Genomic DNA, 13,751 nt, shown 5'->3' with positions numbered 1-13,751 from the left:
GAGGGAAGAAGCGACGAAAGAGGAGGGGATAAAGAAAAAGAATGAGCAGATGAAGTGAATAAACGGTGCAGCAACAGAAAGCTCAAAGCTGTCAGTTCGAGCTGTCATATAATGCAGTAAACATCAACACTACCATATTGTTTGTTTTTATACGTGGTTTACGTTTGTTGTTATTTCTCCAAAACTGACAGGTATGTAATTTTTATTGTTAATGGTTAATACCAATCAGCTACGAAATCAAATTAAGAAAAATTTAGAATGTCCAAATTTGGCTGGGGAACAATCCATGTAAACCTAGCACACAACACCGGTTATATATTGCATCATCGAATGGATGAATAACCCAGGTTACTTTCATATTTATTAAATAATGTACTGTTCTTCAGTTAGTTGAAGCTTTGTTCATAGCTGTACAAAAATGAAATATATACATACATATTTAATGTTAATGTATGTTATTTTAAGCTATAGGCTAGACCTAACTCTATAAACTGATCTGTCCATATTTTGGGGTAGACTTTAATAAGCCAGGAGTGGCCTACACTGTTATTCAATTTTTATCATCGAATGGATTGATTGTTTTTATCGGAATGAATAATTTAATATTATACTTAATTTTTAAATATATGATTTGAACTTAGTTATATTAATTTTTTATGTAAGCAATAAGCACTAAGAAGTAACTAATTGCTGGAGAATTTAAAACTAGCAATCAATATAAGGAAATTATCTGAGACATTTCTGTATACAAATGTGAGTTAGGCTCCTGATTACCCATGGGGAGAATACTTTCCTCCATTTCACAAAAGCAATAGCTCACAGCTCATTGTTTTTCGGGCAAGCTGTTAGTATTGTAACGGTTTTTAATATAGGCCATAGTTGATTTTGTTATTTTGTAATGTTATTGTTAAATTTATGTTATTAAAATTGTAATTTATTATTCTTGCTTTTAATGTATTATAACTATTGTTACGTACGATTATTATACAATATCAAAGTTTTTTGGGTAGGGTACGATAAGTGGACCCGGTTTTTTATATCGAAATTGACAACAATATTACTTAATCATAACCATCGATATAATTAATTATTTTGAACTATTAACTTAAATAATCTATATCAACAGCTGTAAACACTCTAAAATAATACACATAGGATAATATTTCAATTTTACATAAGTGTAATTCTGATTATTAAAAATGGCAGTCAATTTTAGAAAACTACACGACGTTGCTTTTTCGTGGCTTCAACATGTTGGACTCGTACCGAAAAACCCATTATGTGAAATTTGTGGGAAAGAAACAACTGTAACTGTGAGATGAGTAAATATGGTCGTCTACAGTTTTCCTAATTTTGGTTATAATAATTTGTTTGATCACTGTAAATATTAAATTCATATTTTAATTTAAAACATATGATTGTTATTGAGGACTATAGGTACTTTTATAACGATTGATAGTCTAGGATTTGAGATGCGAATATTAGGTATCGAGGACTATATTCTTCGATATAAAAAACTGGGTCCGCTTATCGTACCCTACCCAAGTTTTTTTAATATATATATCGAATTGTTCGATAATAAAAATTGGATAACGAGTGTAGGCCGCTTAATAAAGCCTCCCCATATTTTGTATGTTGTCAGAATTGTCAGTCTAAGATTGTTTAAAATTTACCAGTTCACAAAATCCTCCACCTTGCATTTTTTGTTGATTTCATAAGTAAGTTCAAATCCAAAAAAAATAATTGAAATAGAATCTAAGGGATTCCTTGAAGTTCAAATCTATTATTCAGTGAATGAGCATACATGGCAATCTATACTCATTATCATTTTACCACTACTATTTTAGAGTAAATAGGTTTTATGATAAATTGTTTAGATATTGGGTAGCCTTATATATTACAATTGATTACTGTGTTCAATGGTCTCCAAGTATAATGTACTTGCAATATGTTGCAAAGGTTGTACTGAAGAATAAAGTAAACACTAAAACCCATACATCAAATGTCAAAATTGTGTGTGTCCCACTTCACATTATTTGTTGATATTTTAAATAGGAAAATGTAAACAGTAAATATGAAATCAACAGAAGTCCCAAAAACTTTAAAAAATCAGTATTAGTAGTCGAATGGTCACACAACAGTGCCTCCAGACATAAATGTAGGTTGAGCACAGCCCTTACTGATAACATACACTGAAATTGCTTACTTATCAGTAGTAGGCCAAAATTCTAGAGGGTTTGGTGACAAATGCAGTGAGAAGCCTAAAATATATTCTTAATTTACCATTTCTAATTTAATTTCATAAGAAATTCAACATTTTAGATATGTTATTAGGGTTCTTTTCCGTTAATTCACTACCATTAGTTTTATGGTCTGGAATTCCGTTAATTCACTACCAATGATGTTTGTACTTAAATTAGATTAAATTTTGGTTTTCTTTAGCCAATTGTTAATAATAGTAAATACCTGGAATGAAGTGATTTAAATAGCATCTAAAAAACATTTTACACGCCGTCATATGTTTTATTTATAATTCAAAAGGATAACCAATGTACAATTGTTATTGTTGTAAATAGTACTGATCACTGCAGTCGCATGAAGATTGAAATATGTTCCAACATTTTCTCAAACAAATTTTCATGTGCGTATTTCTTGCGCCACATGTACTCACACAAATAACTGTTTAACATTGGACGGTAAGTACCCCATTGTTTCTTATTTCGTGATTTGACTTTACCCCACAAACATTCAACTGTGTTAGTATGTGCTAAAGTCTGGGGATCAACAAAATTAATAGAATAATTAACTGTCAAGTGTTCATAGGTGTCTCCCAGTCCATGGTACGAACGCCATTCATCGGTAATAATTGTTGTACCCGGAGCAACATTTTCAATAATTATAGGCAGCAATGTACGAGCAGTTCTGTTCGGAACAGGCACAAGGAAGCATTCTTTTGTCTCCCGAAAAATTCCTCCTAAAACCCATTGATTAGGTACAAACCTACCTGTATTGTACTTTCTCTTAGCAAAGCAACTCTCATCAATTTCAACGGTAGTATTGGGCCCACCAATAACTGCATTATTGCTCATTAGTGTGTATTCACATACCTCGCGCATATACATATTCCAATCAACAGTTGTATTATGGTTCATGTCAAGTTCGTCGTCACAAAATTTCACTGAGGTGTACTCCTTGCTCCAACAGTAGATGAACAAAATAATTGTTCTGTACTCCAAACGAGAGCCTGATAAAAAGGTATCAGCGCGCACTGGTTTGTATTCCCTACACGTACGTTTAGAACACAACCAACGATCTTGACTGTCACTTAACTGCAATAACATTTCATGGTTATTAGCACACAGTCTCGGGTTATGCAAAATACCTCTTACTTGTAAAAACTGCACAGCGCGTTGTTTGGTATCGACTTCACTAGCAATTCGCAACATGTTCATGGCTACTGCTACCGCAACAATGACTGTCTATACTGCCCGCCCGCCGCGCCACGCTGCTCCTATCGCCAAGAGATAAGATAATAAATCCAGGAATCCTAGACAGGTTTTGTACCGAATAGTTATTTTTTCAATGGCAGTGAATTAACGGAACCCTAGAAAAATGAATGGTTTTGTATCGAATAGTTTATATTTCAACTATTGGATTGGTAGTGAATTAACGGAAAAGAACTGTTATTAGGCCTAATGAACAAACTTCATTTTATAGTTAGTAAATAAATAAATCTATTGTCACAAATAGTTCACATTACAGCACAAACTCTAAAACAGATGACTTTGTCAAATAGAAGTTACACTACTCTAGTAATATAAACAAACTTGCTTTTTTGCATTTCCAACATTTTATTTAATTAACTAGTTACCATATTGTTATGTTTATCCAAAAATGACCTGCAGTTTCATACCAGGTAGGCCTACCAAAACAATCAAAGAAAATATCAAACTAAAATTTTATAGGTCTATCTTCAACTTCATAAACTCAAACAAAACGCATTAATGTTTTATTTAAATAATCAGTGTTAAAATCGTTATATTTAGTCTATTTAAAGATTTTATTAAAACAATAAAATAAGAATATCAAAAGAAGTCAAATTAATTAATAACATTAACTCTAGAAGTGGCAACCATCGGATTTCTTATGTTCCTGTACTATTTAACTTTTACTTGTGATTTAATGTTCAAGCTGAGCTGTTACACCCAAACTCATCATATATTGGAGTTTTTTTTATGAAGTGTCATTCAATGTCAATTCAACCAATGGTCTGGACCTTGACCTCTCAGATTTTGATGATTTTTTTGTATGGAAGTTATACCTACAAACCAAATTAAAATGCAAAATTTTAAATTTTTCTGCCATTTGGTTCTTGAGTTCATTACATGTATTATTTGAAAGTGTTTACAGCTGTTGATATAGATTATTTAAGTTAATTGTTCAAAATAATTAATCAGTATCGATTGATTATATCGATGACGTTATGATTAAGTAATATCGTTGCCAATTTCGATATAAAAAACCGGGTCCGCTGATCGTACCCTACGCAGTTTTCCTCCCAAAAACGCTTTTTGAAAAACCCAAAATACGACCCCTTTAATGTTTAAAAAAAAAAATATGTTATTATGCTATAACTGACTACATAAATGCAACATTTCAGAATAGGACATAAATGGGTTCTTATTTTTACAAAAATATTTTGTTACTGATGTATACACCGGTTTTGTGTGAGCAGCCATTGTATGTTAAATAAGGTACTGTGTTCCACACGTAATCAGTTAGGTGTGAAATTATCTCCCTTTCCAGTTAATGTTTTACTTCTCATTTGGTTAATACTTCCAAATTTATATATGAAAACAATTTAAATTAAATTCTTAATAATTTTTAAATTAATTTTTAGATAAAAGTACAATTCATAATTTTTATTTTGACAATATGTTTATGTATGAATTTAGCATTGCAGGGCTACGTCTTTTCAATATTACCTTTTGTAATTCTTGAAAGGAGTGTATTCAGTAACACAGACAGGCTGGATCCTGAAAAGTAGAAATTGGCAGTCTGTGTTTTAAGAATTTTGAATCAGATTGTTGCTGAATGGGTGTAAGATATTTACAATTCTGATGATGTTAGTAGAATGATCCCTGGTAAAACAGATCATGTCACGATTAGAAATAAGATGGAAAGGTGCAGGTACAAAAGAGATTAGTATTAGTTAATTTCAAAGCAATATATCACTTATTTAAAGAAAATTACCTATAAGTTTAGAAGAGTACGTTAGTTTTTGTTCGTATGCGTCAGCCACGGCACATCACCACCTCTGTCATAGGAACAAGCATGGCTGTTTGTTGCATACTACTCTTACGTCAAAAATTACAGATAACCTAGTTTGAACGTTGGCCACAAACTCACTAGTTGAGTGAAAATTACGGGAGTTAAATTAAAATTTAGCTTGTTTATTTTTACATCTAGACATAAATCAAATTGTTTAAAAATGTATCTCCAATGGCAGATGTAACAATGAGTAATTTAACTTTCTATTGCAATAAAAGCTTTGAAGGATTCATTATTAGTATTTTATTAAAACATTTATTATTAAGATACTTATTTCTTGTGTGATTTAGAAGTATTAACCAAATGGATAAAAAACGACTAGCAAAGGGAGGTAATTTCATACCTAACTAACTGAATGCAGAACACAATACATTACTTAACATATAATGAATGCCTGCTCACATGAAACCAGTGTGTACGCCAGTAACAAAATATTCTTTTTAATAAGAACCCATTTACGTCCCATTCTGAAATTTTAAATATATTAAGCCAGTTTTGTGTAAAAAGAAAAAAAAAAAATATATATATATATATATATACATATTTTAATTGAAGGAGATGTATATTTTTTCAAAAACCGTGTTTTTGGGAGGGTTCAACAAAAATTCTAAATATACAAAACAAAGTCATGTGATGTAGGCTATAAATTTAAAGAGCATTTTAAAGGGAAGAGAATGCCACAAATTTGTGCACTATATATATATATATATATATATATATATATATATATATATATATATATTTATATATTTATATATATTTGCAATTCCAATAAACATTGAATCACAAAAAGTACTTGCTTTGTTTGCTGGGACTCAAACCTGGATCTCTCACTTGCCGAGTGATTGCGCTATCACTACACCACAGAGGCCCCTACCCTAAACACATATGTGACAGAGACGGCCAAATACAAAATAATTTAATTGCAAAAAGTAAGAGCAAGTACATTTTGTAATTCAATGTTTATAGAAATTAAATTCAGCTATTCCCTATACAAATTTAATGAATATATATTTTTATTACATTATAGGCTATACATTAATTTTAATGTGGATTTGCATATGTAACATAAATTGATATCATATGTTTACCTAAGCTTAAGCTTGTAATAATGTAAACTAAAATTACAAAAAAATAAAAAAAATTAGATTCTGAACTTTTATTTCCTTATAAATCAAACCTTAATTTTTTTGGCTATTAATAGTTAAAAAATACATTAATTTTTAAGTTAAGATTTATGGATAAAAATCAGTTAAAAGATTCCATAGAAGTTAATATTTTTTTGTTGAAACTTCAAAGTACCATCACTGAAAAGTTCCAACTCTGGAGCAATATAGTCAATTGAGTATTTTTATGTTGGAGTTTATTTTGTAATGTAGCAGATTTTTAAAATTATGTCTTTATTTGGATAACTACAAACAAACAAATGTTTCAGCAGTCGAGAAACAGATGAAGTTTATGTTATCGTACATATGATATAAAACATGTTTTAGTTCTGTAATTTGGGTATCTTTTTAATCGTTATTGGTCAACAGTCATCGTGATACTACTGTTCCAAAAGCAACAATTTTTAGGTTGTAATCCAATACAAAAATTCCAAGTCAATTAGGGTTGTTTATTATTCGGTGCACTAGTTGACGTAATAAAACAGTAATATATCACCTTTTTTATTATGACGTATAATTTAAAGTGTGAATTGTTGAATTGTTATTTTTATTTCATCAGATTAAGTTTGTTTTTTTCAGTTGTGATATAGGCCTACACAGACAATATATACTAACATTTGTATATAAGTGTTTTTTCAAAATTCATCAACTACTTTAGCTCTAGAATGACCTGTAAAGTACTAATTTACTAATTTTTACGATTCCAGCAGGTTTGTAGAATAAGTAAATTATTATGACTTTCTTGATACTAGTGAAATGTTGTTAAAATAGGAAATTTTTCAGATTTTACATTTTGGAGTAATCTTTTCCTTTTAGCAAGAAAGTTTGCTACAAAATGTATATCTTGAAATTGTAATAAGGTTTATTTTGAACATTTTTATTACACTTTTTTAGCACTTTTGTGAGGTAAAACATGTTTTGATTACTATTTGTTTACGTTAATAGTAACCGTTCAAACAATCATATTAACTAGTTATTGTTCTCTTTGTTTTCTACATAAAATACCATAGTTTAAGATCTTCTACAAATGTTTAAAAAAATGACATTTTTTGTAATTTTGATGTTTTTTAATTACAATCTACATGGAGAAAAAACTATTATGTGCATTAAAAAATCAGTGTTTCTATAGATACACTTACAAACATACATTTCAAAACTGTTATGTATTTTTTTAATTAATTTGAAACATTTTTTACTATTTTTTATAGTCATCTGACTTTTAAATTTGAAAAACTGGATATTTCCTTGATTTAAACTGTGCCTATAATATATTAAATTTATAAAAGTTACATATTTTTGTGGGCCAGATTCATAATCTGTCAAATATATAGATTGCAAAAATACAGAACACTAGAGTTTCAATGTATTATATGCATTTTATAAACAATTTAATAAACCTCTTCAGGGAAATTCTGACTGCTACTTCTAGGTTTAAACAATAGGCTGCAAGTACCATATAGTAAGTGGTAATAAGTGGTGGTGTAATAAGTGGTAGCTATCGAGATATCGGAGAAAATAATTGAAAACAACTACCTAAATTATTGATTGTGACCTTTATTTATCATTATTGCTACCTGTCTTTATTATTTATTATATTAAATAACATTATTACTTAAAACGAATTATTTTTTAATTAAAATATTTGTTGGGTTATGGCATTTTAGAAAAGGTCTTGAATTAAATAACACCTTATAAGTTATGCTATATCAGAATGTATTTTTAAGAAGTGGTGAGCTGAAGAAGTAGCTCTGATCCATTTGAGCCTTTTTTTAAAGGTATAAGAGATGTTTATCATACAAGATAATTATAATTAATAAACTGTTTTGTTTGTTATATATGCAACAAATACACACAGATCTTAAACATTTTTAATTACATTATTTTAAATTTACATTGAAGTAAATTATGCATAGAAAATTGTTGCTTTTTGAAGAAGTTTTTTTACGAGTGTTTATTTTGAGATGTAGTAAATTGAATGTTATAGCACAGTTTTTTAGTTCAGAGGTATGTATCCAAAATTCAAGATAGTAGGTCTTCACAGAATTAGTTTAAAATCAATATTTTGCTTAACAGACAGACAAGAAAATGTGTTAAGGAGAGTCACCCTCCTATACTTATCAATGATAACTTAGGTAAGCTTTACTCAATATCCTGCAAAGATACAAAGTTGCAATTTTGTACACTTATTCTGTAGTATTTTATACACACTTGTATGAGCTATTGTCCTAAGTTACTTGGCAACTGTTTCATGATTTCAAAAAAAGCTTTTAAAACTTTGGAAAGTTTTAGATTATTGATTATTTTAAATAGGGTTGTAATTTGTAAATAATCTCTCATCTAATTACTCAATAAAATATATTATATTCAAAAGTATGTATACAACATTTCAGGCCTCTATTATAATTTCAGAAAAAAATGTACCCGAAGGGAAAAACAATTTTCAAATTCACAAATGAATATAAATTAAATTGAAGTTTGTAAGATGTTTTCTTTGTAGCACTGTCCTGGAGCATAGGATAGGCTGTTAGGGTCTCCACCTTCTTCCTCACCTTCCTCTAAAACCATCCCTTTCATGGTAGTGTCTTTTCAGCATTTCTTTGCTATTTCATTGACGGCTCTTTGAATTCGCACCATGTCACTTTTATTTAGCGCTGCAACACATTTTTCAACTCGAACAAACACTTTCTTAGGGGTTGGGCTCCATATTATATTGTTCAGTGATTCACTAATGTTTTGGGTACCGCCATGCGTGCACTTTACTAAGAGCAACGGATTCGATAGGTCTCTGAAATTGTGTTTTATTTCGTAATCGTATGGAGAACCTTCTAGGACTGACTTCTGATACTTGCACCAGGTATTTTCTTCATTTGGGACACAAATTGTGTTGCGGTATGTTGTTTTTAGATCAGAAGTGGAAGTAAGTTGCCCATATGGCTTTCTGTATTTCTTCTATGCCTTGGTCCTTGGTTCTTCTTAACACAATCACTGTGGGTGACGAGCATGCTCGTCATGCGAAAATGGTGCGCCGGGCATTGGACGAGCGAGCTCGGCATACGGCAGCTGCTTTCATATTGCCTCAGTGTGAGCTGAGCAGTTGCCCGGGAAGGCTGTAACACTCATAGCGAGGTGTGCCTGTTTCGGTGAGTCAGTTGGTGCGATTCGTCGCCTGTTCGCCATTTTCGTTTGTTATGTATGCTTTGCGATATTGTGTGAGTGGATTATAGTGTCTGTTCACTGTGTAAGTGTATATACTCATAATGGAGGAAGACGATAATGTTATTGACGATAATTTTTCATCTGATGAAGACAATGAGTCGAGTTCGAACAGTTCTAGGGATGGTGAAGGCGGCGTCCCCCATCCCCCAGTGGCCACCCCACCCCAATACGTGTAATTGATGTACTATCTACGTGTCATTCATGCACACTATATACGTGTAATTCGCGAGTGTTTGTGCCGAAACCTAGTGCGCTGCGAGCACATACAACACGGGGACCGGTACCCGGTGTGGATGACGAGCAGACTCGGCACGGACATGACGTCACCCGTTCCGGCCAACGAAGCTTCCGGGATACCTTGGACAACCCTTTCGGCTATCCTTACTCCGTTTTGGGAAAGTAAAAAAAAAAAATTCCCGCATTTTCTGTCGCCGGTAATTTTGTCATCCGCAGTGAATGCGTTAATAGCTAGCCTGTAGTACAGCTGGATGGTATTTATTGTCAATTTCAGTGAACCCCCACATTCCTTACACACTGCTAAGTTGTTGATCAATTGTCTCAAAACTGCAAAATCTACTGTATCATATTGAAAATAACTGTCCCTGAACTGATTGTAATCAACTGAGTGCCCTGTCAATTTCCTTTTTGATGCAGTTCCATCCTTGGGGCTGAACTTCCATGAAGAAGTAGGCCCAGTTCCATACTTGAGATTTGTTCTTGGTGCTAGCACTAGTACTTGTAACACAATGCCAGCCAACATTATTCCTCTTTTTAAACACTTCCTATTCTAGGCATTGTCAAAAATACCTAAAGAATACCTAACAAAACTATTTATCAGATAAATCATGTCTAACACTCACAAACAATAATTTATCAAAACACAGACAACCAAAATGAACATGTGATGTTTATTTGAAGTCGTACCAATACAAAAAAAGAAAGGACAACAGCTGGGAATAAACACAGTATTTCCAAAGACCTTTAAATACAAAGACTATGTTGTATAAAATAATAAAAACTAAGTACTGTAACAAGTACTGTAGCCCAGAGCTGGTCGGTGAGCAGCCTAACATTAAATTTTATGCATAAACATTGTGCAAGCACGTGTTAACACATTTTTTCATGGCTTATTCCAAATGAAACATATATAGTTTTATATATTGCTGTAAATTAGAAGAGTTAAGCTTCTCAAATATGACAAGTTAACCCAGCAGAAATCACTTCTGGCTGGTGATACCTTCCAGTTGAACCTACCACTGAACACAGCAAAAACCGATGTATCACTTAAATCTGGGCAACCTTATTGATGTCCAGGAGCGTCACATCACTAACCGCAAATGTCAAGATTCTGGGGTGCAAGGGTAATTCGATAGGACTAGTCTACTGACTGTTGGAGTTGATGGGATTCATTCCCTAAGTGTTAAAGGTTCTTGCTAGCTTCAACATAAAGGTGTGCTACACCCTGCCTGCTTTGACGGGAGAGGCTAGTTCAGAGCTGGCTATCATTTCATCCCTTCTTTCGAGGGGACATGACTTGAGATTAGTGCTCTAAATTCCTCCTCATGGACCTCGATAAGCAGCAGCCCCTACCTCCAACCTTACCCATCCAGATTATCCTGTCACTCCTATTGCAAAGGTCCTTATAGAACTAGGTGCAATATATAAGCTTCTTGTTCTAAGAGAATAAAAGCAACAAGTTTAAAAAATCGACAAAAATTAAAAATTTGGTTATCGACTTCTCTTAATAAAACTTCAGAGCTACCATACATAAGATCCATGCTCCATCCATCCTATTTGTCATCAGTAGTTTCAGTCAACATTCCATAGTAAAAAAGCCTTTCATCATTAAGTTTCCTACAAAAAAAGACTTGGCGGTTAAGCAGAAATATCAATTCAGTTTCAAATTAACAAACCCATACACATGCATCACAGACATGTGTTAAAGAATAAGTTAATGGAATAATATTAACCTTCACAATGTACCCTATTTATTAATTTGTTTAATCTGGGTTTTCTTGTTGTCAACATGATATAACTGATTAGACTAAGTAACCAAAGTAACTTTTTGACAGACCGAAATCGAGGCACACAATGGATTAATATGTATTATTTTCAATGCCTATGTTGAGGTAAAGTTTCACACCAAATTTCAACCCTCTAGGTCCACTCATTTGAGAATTATCCTGCATACAGGTATACAGAAATCTGATTTCTCCATCAGCAACTGGTGGGATAGGCTGAAGCCTAATAAACAGTCAGCTAGTATCAAAATTATACTGAGCATCTTCACTAATTCTTCAAAAATTCACTTTTATTCATTCACATTTGCAAGTTCAGTATCTTAAATATGGACTAAAACAAAACATTTTGGTTTTACGATATTACGTTCAACTGTTGTTTCCTGTAGTAGCCTATTTAATTTTCTGATTTTAAGTATTTGTCAGTTTGTTTTGTTCAGAATTAGAGAAGCTCTCAAGGTTTGTTTTATAAATAAACAAGGAGCGGTTGGACTCGTATGACCTTACAGAACTCTGGTTGGCAGCTAATTTTGTTTACTTGTAGCGGTTGCCAAAATCTTAAAAGTGTCTCATATAGTGGCTGCTATTCACAGCTTGTAAATAAACCACATCTGTTTGTGCCCTTGATGCCAAACAGCATCTAACAGCTGTTCACTGCCAAGTTTGATTCTCACTCTTGAACCTTGATACATTGTGCTCAAACCCTCTGCAGCTCGTCACGCTCACACAACGGTAAGATTTCGTAGTAGATGTTGAAAAATAAATTTTTGAAATATATGTTTTCTAATAAATTCAAGCCAAACTTAAATAATTTGTATTCTTCTTTTATGATACTCGATGTAATTATCACAAGATTAATCTGTAAACTATTAATGATACTGAAACTATAATTTACAACCACTTGGGGAGTAATGTGTAACCCTGTAAGACCCAAGTTTTCAAGTGCTGTTACCCGGTACTGCCAGGTTCATTTGCTGTGCACAGACTCGCTCCACTGTCAGCCTACATGTAGCGTGTATCTTGTCCACCATGATCAACTTCAGCAACATCTTTATTTACCAAACTGCCGCCGAATTATCCTGATTTGTTACGTCAGATCATGGTTAATATATTGAGTCAAAATCCCGATCACCATCATTCTCAGAAAAGTTATTAAGTTACTAATGCCTAATTCATCTGGACAAATCTAAAAATAATAAAAGTATTAAAAATAAAATAAGTATTAAATCTATCTGTATTAAAAATAATTCATGCCATACCGACTAAAGCACAATCAAAATTGAAAAAAATTACAGTAGCAACTTCAAAAACGCTATTGAAAAAACTAGAAAACAACACCTTTCTATTTATAACGGCTAGGTAAAACTTCACATGTGTTTTCGTGATGGTTCTTTAGTTGAACATAAGATTTTAGTACCAATTTAACAGCATTACTGTGGATTTTTATTAGATCAAATAAACACTACTATTATTTACACTGCCAATGTGTATCATCTTATGGCTGCCAGGCTTTGTGTAGCGAAATAGCGGTTTGGCACATGTTAACCTGGACGTGACAGTTGAACGTAAAGTTGCAGTTTAACCAGTTAAACGGGCATAGCAGTCATGGTATTAATTAATTAGTAGGTAGCTTAGAACCTTTGCAATATAGGACAGATTGAATTGTAGACTTAGCATGTACATGGTGTTAAAACTGACAGGTTAGCAAAATAATTTTGAAGTGTTTTTTTTTTATTTATTTATTATAAACTTGTTTTATATAAACCTCCTAAAGTGAACTTTTCTTAGAAGAGAATTTTGTTGTAATCTTGTTTTTGCCTATCCGAATGAACTTACGGTGTAGGCAAGGATAGGATATTGAACAGATACAGTTCAAGGGAACATTGCAGACAGTATATGAACCTGTGCTATCTCAAACTTGTCTGATACCTTAGGCTGTGTGGCCACCAGCTCTCCCAAGGTCATGATTGGGTCCTTAAATAATTTTACTTTTATTTTTGTAAGGTTTTATTTTTCAACT

At 32.3% G+C, this 13,751-nt stretch overlaps 1 protein-coding gene across 2 annotated transcripts in view; it reads left to right on the top strand.

The window, feature by feature from the left end:
- LOC124352867 (GTP-binding protein 2) overlaps window positions 1-13,751 on the top strand; it is a 41,845-nt gene continuing 28,094 nt past the window's right edge. Inside the window, exon 1 of one of the 2 annotated variants that reach the window (XM_046802582.1) lies at window positions 1-191. The gene's annotated coding sequence lies outside the window, so the exon portion shown is untranslated. Of the gene's footprint in view, window positions 192-12,278; window positions 12,464-13,751 lie in introns of those variants that run through there. The other variant, XM_046802583.1, reaches the window with a different exon arrangement.

The sequence above is a fragment of the Homalodisca vitripennis genome, chromosome 1 (genome assembly GCF_021130785.1).
Source record: "Homalodisca vitripennis isolate AUS2020 chromosome 1, UT_GWSS_2.1, whole genome shotgun sequence".
In the NCBI taxonomy this organism is placed as follows: Eukaryota; Metazoa; Arthropoda; class Insecta; order Hemiptera; family Cicadellidae; genus Homalodisca; species Homalodisca vitripennis.
This window is presented reverse-complemented; position numbering and strand designations above follow the sequence as displayed.